Source organism: Pezoporus flaviventris, unplaced genomic scaffold, assembly GCF_033815535.1.
Source record: "Pezoporus flaviventris isolate CSIRO_AGI_PZ_B2104156 unplaced genomic scaffold, CSIRO_AGI_Pfla_v1 ptg000031l, whole genome shotgun sequence".
In the NCBI taxonomy this organism is placed as follows: Eukaryota; Metazoa; Chordata; class Aves; order Psittaciformes; family Psittacidae; genus Pezoporus; species Pezoporus flaviventris.
This window is the reverse complement of record NW_026892579.1, coordinates 64,684,680-64,700,880: the sequence shown is the minus strand read 5'-3', so window position 1 is coordinate 64,700,880 and position 16,201 is coordinate 64,684,680. Positions and strand designations below refer to the sequence as shown.

At 43.5% G+C, this 16,201-nt stretch overlaps 2 long non-coding RNA genes across 2 annotated transcripts in view; both read right to left on the bottom strand.

Moving 5' to 3' along the window:
* LOC133273308 (uncharacterized) overlaps positions 1-16,201 on the bottom strand; it is a 343,156-nt gene that overhangs the window by 123,118 nt on the left and 203,837 nt on the right. The gene's annotated exons all lie outside the window — the stretch shown is intronic.
* On the bottom strand, positions 360-15,321 carry LOC133273514 (uncharacterized). The gene is made up of 5 exons (XR_009744857.1): positions 15,202-15,321; positions 14,118-14,175; positions 12,216-12,304; positions 1,625-1,735; positions 360-479 (listed from the first exon to the last, which is right to left on the bottom strand). It is a non-coding gene; the product is annotated as an uncharacterized LOC133273514 (long non-coding RNA).

Genomic DNA, 16,201 nt, shown 5'->3' with positions numbered 1-16,201 from the left:
ATGATGAGCTCTTGAGATTCATTTCTGTTGTGTGAGACCTGGTTTGTATGCAGTCGTGAATCATTAAACTGGAACGTTTTTGCCATGGCCAGTTCTCACCAGTACATAAACACTACAGGGGTATTTGTCCTCAAGACCCTGGAACTCAAAAGCACCTTCAGAAAATACCCTGAAGGAATATATTTACCCTTAATGATAAACCAAAAATAACTTTCACAGAGAAGATAGGCCCTAATATGCTTATTCCCAGGAGATTTTTTTCACCATAAGTGTGCAGGAAGCAGACGCAGTTTCCGCAGCTGCGTTCTAGACTGTAGTGCTTGGACTTGCACAGTTTACCTACTGGCCAAACCTCATTTCTTCAGCTCTCCACTTAAAGAGGCTTCTTTCTGTTCAGCCTGGGGAAGAGAAGCTGTGTTGATACCTCAGAGCAGCTTCCAGTATCTGAAGGGGGTCTGCAAGGGACTCTTCATCAGAGGCTGTAGAGATAGGACAAGGAGTGATGATGGGTTTAAGCTTAAACAGGGGAAGTTCAGGTTAGGTATGAGGAAGAAGTTCTTTACTGTGAGGGTGGTGAGGAGCTGGAACAGGCTGCCTAAAGAAGTGGCGAATGCCTCATCCCTGGCAGTGTTCAAGGCCAGGTTAGATGGGGCATGGAACAACCTGCTCTAGTGGGAGGTGGGGAATTGGAACTGGATGAGCTTAAAGGTCCCTTCCAACCCAAATCATTCTGTGATGCTATGATTCTCTTCTAGAGAAACTTGTACACCAGCAGTAAGGAGGTTCTGGAAATGGAAGGTAACAGTCCTGATGGTGTCAGTGTAATTTCAGTTGTTGCTTGGAAAAATTGCTAAACTGATTGTAGTTTCCTCTCCATTTCCATAATCAGACAAATCAGTGGTGGAATAGGATATGCTTGCACAGCAGAGAGGGTACATGGCTACAGAAACGCTCACCAAGTGCAGAGCTCTCTCTGATAGTATCTTTGTAACCTTATAACAAGTTCATGTGTTGGGACAAGATACTGTCACATCATCTGTCTGGAGCAGAGACAACTAAAACCAGCCTTTTCCTATTTCAGCCTCTTATATGTAGGAGATGCATATGCCAGATTTTACCAGGAGACCAACTACTGGCATAAATCAGCCTTTCATGAAATGCTTTTGCTAAATCTTATCTGTTCTGGAGTTTTCAATGTGAATGTAATAACTAAGGGGGAAAATCATCTTACAATATGCCACTTATTTTTCAGCCTGTGTGCTTGCTGACCCTGCTATTTAAAAGCTGTATCCTAGAATAGGGAACTTTCTATTCCCCCGCCCCCTTCTCCCATGTATTTATTGTAGTGGAAATGTAAGAACTTTACTGAATGGTTGACTCTGAGGACACTGGAACAGAGCATCCAGTATCTCTATATCATTCCTTCGTTATTTATGGTTGCAGCATCGTAGCGTGCAGCACCAGATGTGAGTAAGAAGAAGGAGGGGTGCAAAAGAGAACTTCAAATGACTGTGATGAATAGTTGAAAGTGAACAGAGGGGCTTTTAAAACTCTCTTAAAGAAAGCCTAATGCTCTGCTTCCCTAAGCAGCAGGCTACTGATGATGGAAAAGTCACAGACATACCTGCAGAGATTTGGGAAGCTCTTGTTTCAGGTCTTTATGGCAGCTAAAAAACATTCCTGTGTTCCTGCCAACTTGGTTGGTGTGTCCAGCTTTTCTGCCTTGCATTTTACTCTAGGGACAACATGGAGTGACTTGGATGGTGCCAGCTTCCAAACTGTGTTTATTCTTAGTTAGCTACCCCCACCAAGACCAAGCGCTTCTTGTGCCTGGTATTTTGCCATCAGGATGGGTATGTTGTAAGTGATGTCATGCAGAGGGAGGAATTCTGATGGGAAAAGAGTTTGTTACCAGGACTGTAACCAATGAGACTGAATTATGTGATCATAATCTTCTTGTCCAATGTACCATCAATGTGAAACAGAGGGCTCAAGCAGGAGTGCTGAGGAGGGCTGCTGTCTCCTGGCTGCATCTGATTTCTGGTGTGGTAACATAACATACCAGGCCCTGAAAGCCCTGACTCTTCTTTGCCTTATTAAAAACAAGTAGTGACATTTTATTTGACAGCTACTACCTGTACATCCCTAATGACACTCTTGAAATCCACTTAACCTACGACATATCCCCATGGGCATTGTCCCTTATGCCTGGCTTCCTACCATGGTGTGTGTGTAGGGACTGAATAGATGCACTGCGGTGGCTGAATCCTGGAGGTAAGGGTGAGCTTGTTGTGTGGAAGTGGGGTCGGTGGGAGCCTTTAGGTATTACGGCATGTGGGCAGCACAGCATGTAAAAAGCAGTGTGTACAATGGCCTGAGCATCAGTGCTGCCTTCACTGGTGATTTCCTTGGTTTATGCTGATTGCATTGATAGAAAAATGCCCTCAAAGAGCTTTAGCTCTTAAGTTAACTCAGTCTTTGTGTGGGTGAACTAATTGGTGTAGCAGGCCACACCTCTTCACCCAGGCATTTAGGAAATGGTAAAGCAAATAAGCCTGGTGGTGCCAAAATGGGAGCGATGGCTGATGAAGCCCTGATGGGGAGAACAGCCAAACAGTGTGAATGGAATGTCAGTAAGTACAGAAGTTAAAAATACACATCTCAAATGTTGAGGACACCCTGGGGACTAAGAAGCTATATTGATACTAGACTTCAAAAGATCCAAATAAACAGTGGGATTTTCTCAATGCACAGAAGTTCATACTTGTGATGTCAGAGCCATGGTATTTCTGCACTGCAAGTCCCAAGGCAGATGCCTAAAAAAACAGTCCAGATAAGTTGCTTCTTATTTAATTTACATTTATAATTGCTCTTATTTCATATTCATTTATCTTAGAAACTCAGTTTTAGATTCATTCTGTGAATCCCAAATTCCTGCGTTTCTGGAGATAACGTTAATGCTGTTTCTAGGGGAGGGTGCGTGGCTTGTGTGGTCCTCGGGAGCATTTCAGAGCACTGGAGTTCAGCTTGTGTCTGTGCCAGATGACCTTGGACAAGTAAAGCAGGAATAATAACATTGATTTGTTTTGTGAGATACTTTCAGATCCACAGATGAAAAGTACCAGAGAAGAGCGAGGTGTCTAAAGCCAGACTTTTCCTGGGTGCTTCTCATTCTAAGTGTTAGCAAGACCAACGTGTTCCTTGTCTCAGTGCAAGTGGCTTCCCAGTTCTCAAATTCTTCGTAGGCTGTGGCTTTGTCTCTTTATTACAGACAAAAGAGGGCTGTAGGTGGTGTATGTATGCAGTGCCTAGATGGAAACTGCTGGAAACAGCTGCAATTCTGGTATCCCCATCTGGGTTACTTAGCCTGGGCTCTCTTTATGATGAGCAAAGAGGATTTTAGAAGATGATTGAAGTGACCTATGTCAGATACTTGCTTTAGGATGAGCTTACTTTTGTCTTCAGGTGTCTGTTCTCTCTGGTGCTCACCAAGGGAGTTTATTGTGACTACCTGGATCCTGCCATGGAGTCTTAACAGAAGCACCTAGTGTCTCCTTGCTGGCTGCAGTGAGCAGCGGCAGTTGGCTTTCTACTGGTTGGGTGTGGTGAAAAGCTGGGAGTTGTATTTGCAGGTGTATTTTAACTCACTTTGATTTAAAAGAGAACTATAGTAAGGTAGGGAGAAAAGTGTTTGTATGAATGCCCTCCTTGATCTAACGGCAAAGCTCAGATAGTAGCAAAGGCATGACAGATACAGACCATGAAAGGTAATAAAGTGGATCATTTTCTTTTTATAGTAGAGAATCTGTGGAATAATTTTCCATGATACAAAAACCTTTGTATCAGGTTTTTAGGCTGCATTAATGGATGACTGTATTCTGTGTATAGACCAGATTGGTGAATCGTAACAGTACTCTCAGAGGTGAGAACCCCAAGTGCTGCTCTAGAGGAAACCAAAAAGTTTGTTGTTCTTATGACAAAGTGTATTTATGATAAAAGTCAACCTCCAAACAGGAGACAAATTGCATGCATTTTATGAGTGTGGAAGAGTGGCAACTTGTTGCTGCTGGAAGCAGGACCTCACTCGTGGCAGTACAGTGTAGGTTGGCATTCATTAAAATAGCATCGTCAGAGTATTAGCAGTCTGCACATCTTCATATAAAAGCTTAATTAACTCTGAGAACACAACCCCCCATGTTCTACACATGCTGTTTTGCCCAGACTAAGTTTTTCAACAGAAAACATGAGCAAATACATAAAACCATAATAAGATTTTAAACTGAGTACATTAAAGCAGCATCTAGGTTCACCAGAACAAATCCAGGACCACTGTGCTCTACAGATGAATAGTACCAGGCATGCCCTGCTGTGCAAACATCTGAAACGCATGAGGGAGCAGTGTTCTCCTCTTGTGGATGGCTCTGGCCATGGGAGTTGTTTAGGTGTGAAAGGGAGCATCATATTTGTCTTAGAGAGCACCATAGTCTTCAGAGCACAAAGAAAAATGCCCTTCATAACCTGTTTTGTCTTGTTAATACATCCAAACTGTTTGTATGAGAACAAAGCTCAGACAGAAATATTGCTGAGCTTTTCTGTATGCATCTCACCTTGCAAATTCCCTTAGTTAATCTTCTCACCTCTGTGCTTCAGTAGTCCACAGGGCTCTGTAGTGCTCTGTAGCACTAAGTGAGCTGCTTTTAGAGCTGGATATGAGCTCCGTTACTGAGAACTCATCGGAGGGCAGTGCACGACAAAGTGGGACACTTGAAAGCTGCGTGCTGGGAAGAGGGGAAGTGCTGCATGAACAAGAAGTGAGATTATAAATTAGAATTGAGCTCAGCACATTTGGAGCCACATAAATAGATCAGGGTTTGTAAAGGAACACCCTAAAGGATTCAGTATCGCAGTCAAAGAGAAGGGAAAACCATAATGCTGTAGTGCCCTGTGATGGATGCGCCAAATAGGTTTGAATTAGTCACTATGTTTGGAAGGATTGATAACCCTTACTGAGCACTTTCTGCATGATGATCAGCTATAAATCTTCTTTGAGAGAAACAGGAAGTATTCAAATCCTTTCTCTCAGGAGATGGGCAATACGGGGCAGCCCAGTTTGAATCCAGTTTTTCCTCAGTATGAGGCTATGGATTGCTCATGGCAGCTTGGCCATTTTCAGTTAGCTCTCAAGACACGTGCTGCCAGACGTGCCTGTAAAGGGATGGGACAACAGTCTGAAACCATGGACTCCCATTTGCCTGCCTTACACAATCAGCAACATACAATTCACTTCTTGGAATGGGCACGTTTGCCCAAGGAGGGAGTAGAAGTGTGAAAATGCTGTAGGTTGCAGACTCTTCATTGCTACTTTTCATGTTCTGACTTTTTCAGTCTTGAATGACTTTTAAGCTCCTTTTTCCTACTGGTTGTGGTTGTTTGAAGTGGAAAACTTTCCATTAAGGACTAAAACCCCTGTTCTAGTTGATGCTTTGCCCGTTTGTATTTGTGCCAAACCCAGTATGGCTTTTGATTTCTACTGAGCATATGTCAGCTGGTGACCCACCACACCTTCTCTTGTGTGGCCCATATAAACTGGCGCTGACTGAAGCTTCAAAGGGTGACTTTCCTCCCTGTAGGACTCTACCTCACACTTATTTCCAATAAACTGCCATCCTCTCAGTTTTCCACAAGCAACAGGGTAATTGAGCAGTAACCTCAGTGTATGAACGCCTGTGCGGCAGATGAAAGAAACACCATTAGACTACAGGCAGCTGGAGTGCAGTCATGAGGCGTAAAGAGCTCAGCTCCCACAGAATCTCTCTTAGGAGTATTTAGAGTTTAAGAGAAGAAACTGGTCAGCTCTTTGATGGAGGTGAAATTCTTGTCAACCCAGGGAAGGGGGAGAGCTGTTTGAGTAAACAAATTGTTGTTCAGCCAAAGAGTAAGGAAGGGAAGAGTTTCTCTTCCCTCTGAAGAGATCAGCCAGCTGTGAACCCCTGGGGTATTTCCATCTGGACAGTCAAAGTTGTTTAGGCTGTTGAGGGAGAGGTAGCAGAAGATGCACTGTGCGTAAGACACAGGGAGTCCTCTCTGTGCCAGAACAGGCTGCTGCTATGTTATAAAAAGGTATCTTTTAGTTTTTGCTGTCTTTATTATTTTAAATAAATAAGAAAATAATTTAAATAAATAACAATTATCTAACATCTTCTAGTTAAATTAATCTGAACTCAGCAGATACTGACAGCAGCTTTGCTGCTGCAGACTTATTGCACAAGATGTAGTTGATCTGCACAAAGCACCTGGTGGACTGAAGTACAAGACTGCGATGGAGCACTTGCTCTGAAGTCCACCCTTAGATACGTTCAAGGCTTCCCTTCCCTGATGGTGCACCAAGGAGGCTGTTGCTGTTGAGAAGCCAGATGTGTGGAGTGAACATGATACCTGCTCTTCTCAGCTTAGCTGAGCAGTCCTAGAGAGCCAAAGCAGTTTCTCAACCAAGAGTCATATGTGTGTGTCACTACAGATGTTGCCCACAGAAGTTGTTTCAGGTGGCTCTTTCCCCTTTTCCAATGTGGGAGCATTGCCTGTTTGCTTCTAAGAGGACCTAGGAACAAGCTGGAATATCCACATGAATATCAAGTGAGAATTGCCTTGGTTTAGGCTTACCTTTTCCAAGTCTCTGTGGAAGTGCTTGCAAAGCTGATCAGCAGATCTCTGAAATCAGGCTCCTGGCTGTGCTTTTGTGAATCATGATTGTGGAACCAGAGCCATAAAAGGCATTAAAATACTCTTCCTAAGTACACACATCTATGGAATGTGATTTTGAAATGCCTCAAATTCACACTCACGCAGAATCTGTCACTGTTCCCTGTGACCTTGATCAGGAGCATTTCTTTTAATGCCTGTTATGCCTCCAGATAAGGGGAGCACCACCCATTGACCCAAGCGGGTCATTATCCTCTTCCCCTTTATCAGCAATCCTTCAGCCAATTAATCACACACTGCTCCGCAATCTTGAGGCTCAATTACGCCTGGACAAGTGTTGCTCAGCTGTTCCTCCTGCTACAGATGTGACACATCCTGAGATTAGCTCCGATTCACAGAAGGTCACTGATTCCCTATCAGGCGCTAAGAAAAGCTGGGCTGTCTGGGAGGGAAGTGACACCATCTTCCAAGCATTTTATCACAGGGTAAGTGGAGATGTCTAAAAAATCCCGCTTGCCACCACCACATCACAGCAAGTCCTTTTCACTCGCTCTTGCCTCTCATCCTGAGACAATTTACCAGGGTTTTCTAGATGGAGATGTCAGCAGACTAATACACTGTTAGTAGCGCACCGATGACAGACAGTAGCTAGTTCTCCTTTCGGGTAGTAGATAGCGTAACTTGGAATCCCTGTGAGATACCTGGTTTTCCCTATTTTGGGAGCCCCAGTCTTAGGCATATCAAATAGCAATCTTGTTCCTGTTTTCATTTTGCTGGTTGTGACTAGTTTCTTGGGATGCTCCATCATGGACATGTTGCACATATGATATAGTCTGATGGTATTTTTGACCTAAAAATGCTGCTTTTGTGAGGAATTAGATGATTTTAAGGCCCTTCCCAACCCAAACCATTCTATGATCCTATGATTTTCTTTTCACTTACACAGAAACACAGGCAAACATTTAGTAGAGATCCCTGCAATTCAACAGAATTATAATATCCTTTGAGAAGAATATGGACTTCCAGTTTCTATAAGCAGACCTTGTGAAAGAAATTCCAAGGTTTGAATCTTTAAATATGGTTCTTGCCATATCTTTTCATTAAAAACCTCTCTTTTTTTGAACAAGATAAGCAGATGCTGGGTAGGTAATTGTTTGCAGTAGAAAATTGTTAACTATACAGAATAACTACCCTTTATCACTTTCAGACTTCAAATGGGGTCTCTTAGAAACCCCTACAGAATGCAAGCAGTGTTTGCATTGCAGCTGTGGATGGTGAACAGATAGGATCTGGTTCTGCCCCATAGCCCTGGCTGAGGGCTCTTTGCACACTGGTGTGAATAGAGAGATGTACGGTGAAGTTAAATAGTGTTTGGAGCTGTGTATGGACAACTTGATTTAGCAGGGGCTGAAGCAGCTGTAGGCACACAGCAGGGTTGTATGTTAGCTCGCAGGGCTGAGCCTGCCACTTTGAGAGCTGGAAAGCTTCTGTCTTAAAACACCCAGATATTCTGCACCTCATTTTCTGCAGACAGAACTATTACTCCTTACATTGGCATCTAAGTTTGCAGTGTTAACTAGAGCTGTTTGTGGGTTAGTGTACAGTGGGCTAGCCATCATCAGCAGTTAGTTAGAAGCATAAGCAAGATAGGCTTTTTTTGGTCAGTTATTGCTCACCAGACAAGGGAGAAGTTAAATCTGTTGTCCAAGGTTAAGACAGCGAAGAAATAGCAGGACAAGGAGAAACCCCAAAACTACATTGCCTGCCATGAGACCATTCAGTGGATACTGGTGAATACAAGTGGACAGTTGTAGTAGTACTGTGGTTAGTGTTCTCACACACAGACTAACGTAACTGTTACATATTCTCTTTTCTAAGTTTAAATAAAGAAAAGATTTAAGTGAGCTCATATTGGCTGTTTCCTTACTGTTCCTGGCATTACAGGGCTCTGAGCTACTTGTTACCCAAAGTGAAGCCATGGTATCAATAGCAACAATGATTATTTCAGCTGGCTACACTGCTGCAAATGTGATTGCCCATGGGTTGCCCAAGGGTGTTGTGAATGCTCCATCTCTGGCGGTGTTCAAGGTCAGGTTGGACAGAGCCTTGGGTGACATGGTTTAGTGTGAGGTGTCCCTGCCCGTGGCAGGGGGGTTGGAACTGGATGATCTTAAGGTCCTTTCCAACCCAAACCATTCTGTGATTCTATGATTCTATGAATGAAGCTCATTGGAATGAGCTTGGTTACTCAGATTTTCACATACAAGTTCTGACTGACTGGTAGGTTCTGCTTGTGGATGAGTCCCACCAAGCTAAGATACTGAAAAATGACTCCTCAGAGAGTATATTGCAGTCTAAGTATATGGCTACATGAGTCTAATGTGATAAAGTTGTTACTGAAAAAGCTGTGTTTGTATTTTGCTATAAAACTTTGCATTTTGAGGATACAGAAAATGGAGACTATGGAAAGATGTGGATGTAGAAGGGGTATTTCACTTGAAACTGGTTATATTTTATTTTATTTCTCAAAATTGACAGATAATATTTTGGCTTGGTGCTTGTTCAGTGGCAAATAGTGCAGATGTATCTATTTTTCAGGACACAGTTATCTGAATTACAATCCTTCTATTATTTTAGCTGTCCAGAAGCTGCTGGGAAACAAGCCAAACTGAACTCTTAATGAAAATAAATAGTTGCCTAATTGGGACATTTATCCTAAAAGCCACGTAGTTAAAAAGATGTTCAAGAAGAAAACTTGACACAAATGCTGTAGGTGTTCTTCATGGAAGTACTTTGTGCTGTTCAGCAAAGGAGGAAACACTGCAGTAATGGTAATAACTACAGAGCTTCCTCATGGCGCTGCTGGAGGGTCGGTGGCTGAAGGGTAGCACCCAGTGGCGATGGAGTAGAGGCTGAGGAACCAGGTTGGGACCGCAGCTTCGAGGTATCCTCTGTTGTGTTGGACTCTATGCGCTTGCTTTGTGTTGTGGGCCTTCAGTGCAGGATGTGCTCCCAGCAAAGGCTCATGCTGTGTTTGTCTGTGAGCTGGATGTCACCTCTTGCCATGCCACACTTAGTTACAACCCTCTTGCTCCCCTTGTAGTGCATGTAGCTGTAAAGCCTTATGCAAAGAGAATATGGACTGGTTTTGTTTCTGCAGCTCAAAGCTCTTCCAACCTTTCCCTTGGCCTTTTAAAAATGATTAAATGGGAACCTTAAACTCTGAAAACCAAATAGAGGTGGTCTCATCCTAAAGGTGGAAAAGAGGATTAGAGCTGGAGGGAACTGAAGTTATTTTGGTGTTCTATAAATAGCCTTCCAATTTCCTATCACTTGGCAGTTCTCTTGGGGTTAGCACTGGACTCTGCTTCTCTTTTTGCCAGACTTCCTGTGCTGATCAGCCACAGGAGTGGAAAGAAGCTGGAAAGCTGAAAGGAGCTATAGACTCCTAAGAAAGGCATAGGAATCTGCTAGGGATGCAGGTCAGAGTGGGCTGTGCAGTACAGCTGGGGGCAGATAGTTTGCTGTGTACTCCCAGTAAGAACCAGGCAGAGCTAAGAACAGAGCAGATATGGCAGCTGGCTTCTTAGTGTGAAGGTGAAGGATGTGGAATTTTCCTCTCAAATCAAGTATTTCTGTTCTCACTGCTGTCCACTGACACTTATCTGTTAGATCATAGGGTAAGGACAATAGAGGAATTCAAAAGCAGTGTGTTTTACAGGGATTCTAACCCAGTCACAGGAGTTAGTGGGTATTAATGCAAGAGCTCTTGTTGGGGCTTCTGTGTGGAAAGGACACCTATCCATAAGCAGGAGGAAATCTTGGAAACCTTGAATAATAAAAAGTTAAGCTAAGGTTTTACTGCTCCTCATTTTTCTCTCATTCAAGTTATTTGAAAGGGACCTCTCCTATCACTGAAAAGCACAGGATATTTTCCTCTGTTCATTCAGATCCCAATTAAAATCTGCCACCTTCCTTCCAACATTGCACTCCTATAAACAGTTCTTTAAAGTGAAAAATAAAAGCTCTTTCTCAGCTTTGTCCCCCAACCTCTTTGGCTAGGAGTTACAATATTAGGCGTATAATCTGACAGGGGTTATGTAGTGCTGTTCCTCCAGTGTTGGATCTCCAGTGCTGGATCTCTACTGGTCTTGGCAAAATGAGGAAACACTGAATGACGTTTACTTCCTCTATGGCCAGATTGTATCAGCTCTTCCTAAAAGCGTGTCCTTTTATTTGATTGCCATGTGTTCTAAAAGGATCACTTTCTTCTAGGAGAAAGTGAAATCTTTTTCTTCTTTTCAATTTAATTCACTAGTTTTAAATAGAGCTTAACTTACAATCTCGAGCATTTTGGTTTATTACTAAAACTAAGTCATTTGCTTTACCGTGTCTCAAATTAAAAGCTAAACATCTCCAGCCACCTTTTACAGGTGGGGATATGGAGGTGCAGAAGTATCAAGGCAGTTGAGCAGGGTCACCCTTTAGCTCAACAGTAGACTCAGAAGTAAACCCCATATTTCTGTGCTTAGTCCAGGAAGCATCACCTTTCTTAGGGATGCATCAAATGTAGTTGAAACGCAAGATATATTGTTAGTGGTTGTGTGGACGAGCAGATTGTTAACTGTGGTATTGGCCAGGGAACATGTTTGTGTTCAGCCTCTCATTTAACAGGTGTGAGCGGATGTGATTTAGCACAGGGACTTTACTAAGGAAAAGGAAGACAAACATTGGCATATCTGGTAAGTAATCATAAACTGCAATAAGGTGAAGGTATTTCAGCCAAACATAGACATAAAACTGAGAGCCTGACCTTATAATGAGTTATAGCAGTAGAACACTACTGTGATATGAGACAGGGCCCTATGCACGGAGCACTATGGCCAGTTAAAGTCAGTTTAAGGAGCTGCTTCTCTTTCCCTTTCCCTCTTAAGGAATTATGGACTCTGTTGGTGGTGATTGTACTTTTCCTTTCCCAGGTTCCTTGGGATGGATGTGGTCAGGATTCCACGAGATTTTAGATTAAGGTCCTGTGAGCAAATGCCAGCATGCGTGTGAGCGCTGCTCGGTGCTTTTCTCCTTCCCTCATTTATTACCTTGTAGCATCTGAATATAGAGGAAATGAAAGACTCAGATTTGTACTTCTCAAAGGGGAAAAAACAGAAGAGAGAAAGAAAAAGGGAATAGAAAGGGGGAAGGATCCCACCAAAACTGCTTTGTGATTCCCTGCGGGGTCGCGACCCCATCCCGCTGAGACTGCTGTTCCAAAGTAGTAACTTGGTAGCTGGAGTTCCTTAAAGTGGTTGTTGATTGGCTTAGCTGTAAGAAAATCACATTTCCCTGGAACTCTTTGGGATGCTTTAAATGGGTGGATTATCCAGCTGCCTGATTAGAAGTTTGGGTTATGTAAACAGCGAGTGTTTAGATTTAGGCTTTGCAGTTGAAGTCCAGGCAGCTGTTTGCACTTAACTCCATCAAGAAGCCCAGTTAATCAAAGAGCAGGAAGGATTTTTTACCTTCTTAAACCTGTGTCATTATTTCTGCTGTCCAAACTCTTTGGAGTTCGGCTTGTTGCGATGTCGAACAAGGTATTTGGGATGTTCTGCTGAGGAAACGGGACAAAATGGATGGGTTTTGGTTAGGGAGATGTGGGGTTTTCCCCCTTCACTGTGACGTTATCATTTCTCACAGTCAAAGCTGTGTCAAGCCTCTAAATGCCACCCGTTTGTGTCTTCAAAGCTACGGATCATTGCAGTGGTGTGTATAGTTATCTTGTTTAATAGCTTCTCTGCAGGTTTGTGTTTGAGGGATCAGCTTGCTTGTGTGTGGATGAACAGCCCCTGAAATCAAGTCCTTTTCTGTTGGACAGACCTCTCTGGCAGAGATCTGCCCGTGACCAGGGTGTCAGACATCTTTCCACACTCACATCTTTATGTCCATGTTCTATAATTGAGGTGGTAATCAAAAGGAGATGACTTTTCGCGGCCTTGGTCTCAGTGCTTTTACAACAAAAGGACCTTTTGCCCTGTTCCTTCTCATGCTTTTCTTTGGAACAGCTCCAGCTCTTTGCATGTTGTGGCATACGGTATGTACTGTATTTGCTCATGTTGTCCTCAGGTGCACACTCAGAGAGAGAAACATTGGTACAGGAATAGATGGGAGAAGGAGGGGATACTCTAGGAAGCAGGGAGCTCAGTCAGGCCCTGAAGGAGCAGAGGGGACTGGGGAATGTCTGTAGAGTCAGCGGGGCACACATTGCTGCAGCTGAAAAAGCTGTTGAAGCCAAGGAGGAAGAGTCAGAGACAGAGATTTATAGTTCCAACTCTTGTATCAGAGGTTCTGGGTCCTCAGGGGACTGGAGCACCTCCCGTATGAAGACAGGCTGAGGAAGTTGGGGCTGTTCAGCCTGGAGAAGAGAAGGCTGCATGGAGACCTCATAGCAGCCTTCCAGTATCTGAAGGGGGCCTATAGGGATGCTGGGGAGGGACTCTTCAGCAGGGACTGTAGTGACAGGACAAGGGGTAATGGGTTAAAACTTAAACAGGGGAAGTTTAGATTGGATATAAGAAGTAAATTCTTTCCTGTGAGGGTGGTGAGGCACTGGAATGGGTTGCCCAGGGAGGTTGTGAATGCTCCATCCCTGGCAGCGTTCAAGGCCAGGTTGGACAGAGCCTTGGGTGAGATGGTTTAGTGTGAGGTGTCCCTGCCCATGGCAGGGGGGTTGGAACTGAATGATCTTAAGGTCCTTTCCAACCCTAACTATTCTATGATTCTATGATCTTCTACTGGCCTTGAGTTTTCACTATGAAAACTATCAGTTGCTGCTGAAGTCAAACTTGGCTTTTTGAGTCTTAGCACAGAAAGTGGAGGCAGATCCACCTCAAAGCTCTGCTCACTCCTGTCACTCTCCTCCACACATACCAGTTCCAACCCTCAGGACCTGTGGACCCTGTTTACATGGGATTTATTTTAGGGAATTCTCGACAGTGTGAATAGATAGCACAGCAGAGTAACTAGCTTAACACTTCAGGATCCAAGCAGTGAAAGAAATGAAAGAGTCTTTGTGTAACAAAGGAATAAGAGTCTTTCTTCTCCAGGGGAAAAAAGGAAAGAAAGAAAAGGAAAAAAAAAAAACCAACTCTAAAAACTGAGTTTTCTTTTTCTGTTTTTCTGTTTTAACCCCTACCAATTTGGAAATTTCAGGAGGAAAATAAAGTAACAAAACTTTCTGCTTCTCTCAGTGGTTCTCTATGATCCACATCTGGTTGTTTGCAATTAGAATTCTGCTGTTTAGTTACAAGTCACAATAGTCATGGGTGATTTCTATTTCTGCCCCTTTTAACTTGGTTTTCTAACTCTAGAGCTATCCAGAGGCAAACAACAAGCACTTTAAGGTGCATCTCTGACAACATGTGTACTTGATACCTGTCAGATACACTTCCTTATGCAGATGCTCACAATGGTACTGTATGCTACCTATAAAGATATATAATACAGTACAAATTGGTAAAGAATTAAACCAAGTTTAGCTTTGACAAGCAAAAGATACTGAAATATTTTATTCACCCTAAAATAATCTTCTCCAAAGCTTTGCAACTGCCACTTATTACATAGTCCTGACCATGACAGCATCCCCAGTGAACTCTTGTGCTGCCGTTAACACACAAGCGATACTACCTGCATCAAACTGTCCTGAAACCACTGAGGGCCCAGCTCTGATCTTTTATGACCACAGAGGAAACACTTAGAGAATGGTGGTTTAATGGGGTAGGTGTTTACCTATCAGTTTACTGGATAATAAATCCAAGACTTATAATTCCAGCTTGAATTCCTAATCAGTGTCATATTGTAACTACAGAAAGCATTTTGTGGGCTGTTACTGCTAAATATTGATTTGCTTTTTAATCTATAAAGCAAACCTTAATTCACATTTTATAATGTACATGGCTTTCCTTGTAATTAGATCTAATACTTATGATGTCCTTAACTAAGAAAATGTGTGTCCGATTATCCCAAGGAAACCCTAATTGTCATGGGGATCATTCTGGCTTGTGCACTGACTGTGTGGCGCCTGGGGACAAATCTATCCCTGTAAGAATCAGACTCAAAGCCACACAAATAATAAGCATATGGAGATACAATAGTCAGCGAAGGGCTGTGGTGACAAACTGGCATGTCTCTGCTGCCATTTAATAATGTCATCTAATATCGAGATATTGATGGATATTTGCAGACAGTTTCAAGTGATCAGATGGTGCTGACAGGAGGGTCAGACAGTTCAATGCTCTTTTTATGTTTCCCCTCCTTTTGTTCGCATTGCCCTGAAGATACACTTTACATGCGCTGATCCCTAGGGTGGCAGCTGGCTATCAGGTTGAAATGAGACAGTTTTTGCTGTTATTGTCCGTATCATTTCCTTTCAGTGAACCAGACATCTGGGTGGAACGTGATATTGTCAGAGCCTTTCACATTTTCACGTGTATTATACCTGTGCTTTTTTACTTGCTTTGCAAGCCTCGCCTATGGAAAGGAGCAGGCAGCGTTTCAGATACCTCCTCCCAGATGAACCTGTGCTGTTTTCCACTACCAGATGTGAAGGGCTCTGGTGTCCCTTCTCTAAAGAATAAGGTAGTACCTGGAGTTTGGTTTTCTTACAGCACACTGCGCTAGAACGATAATCTAAGGTACTGCCTGGTCTCCTGTGAAATGCTTCCACCTGTGATTAACCCATCAGGCCACTTTATGTCACTATTGCTCCACGTTCAAACGTGGCTGAAGCCACATTTATTGAGCAGCAGGCCAGGATGCACTGCCCAGTTTGTTGTAGACTTCAGAAGTTCCACCTTTGAGAAACGGGATTCAGAATGTGCCTTGAAAGGCTCCTTGTAGTGGGAGCATCCCTCCCAGCTGTTTCCCAGCCAGGTGACTCTGGTTTCCAAACGCAGCAGATCCCTGGTCACTTGGGTTCCCTGGGTGGTTGTTTCCTCTCAGATTGTGACTTCAGCTGGAAGTAGATGGGCTGAGGCATGATCTCATCAACATCCTCTCTTTCCCCTCCAACTTTTGGGACAGCTGGCTTAGCAGCCACCCAGTCAGGAATGGGAGCAAGCCAGTCCTCCCTCTCTCCAGCGAGGCTGTGGCCAATAAGTAAATGTCATGCCTGCCAAGATAAGGGTAATAAAATCTCATGCTTGAGGGCATAAGACAATCATTGCAGAAGTCAAGCTGCAATTCCTCCCCAAACATGCTGCAGCATTACACAGTTACCTCAGCCAACAGTGTTCTCGTGAGTGTTCCAAAGGGTAGCTTCTCTTTACAAGGAAGGTCCCCTCAGACAGTCTCTTCCCCATGCTGAACCTTCCTTGTAGCTGTTCTAGTGCTTACTTGTGCACAAAAGCAAAGTTGGAAAGGCTGGGGTGTAGGTGGAACCTCACCTTGGTGCCAGTTGTGCTGTTGCTGCTTGCTGGTACCTATTTACCATTGATGTATGTGCTGGGCTTTT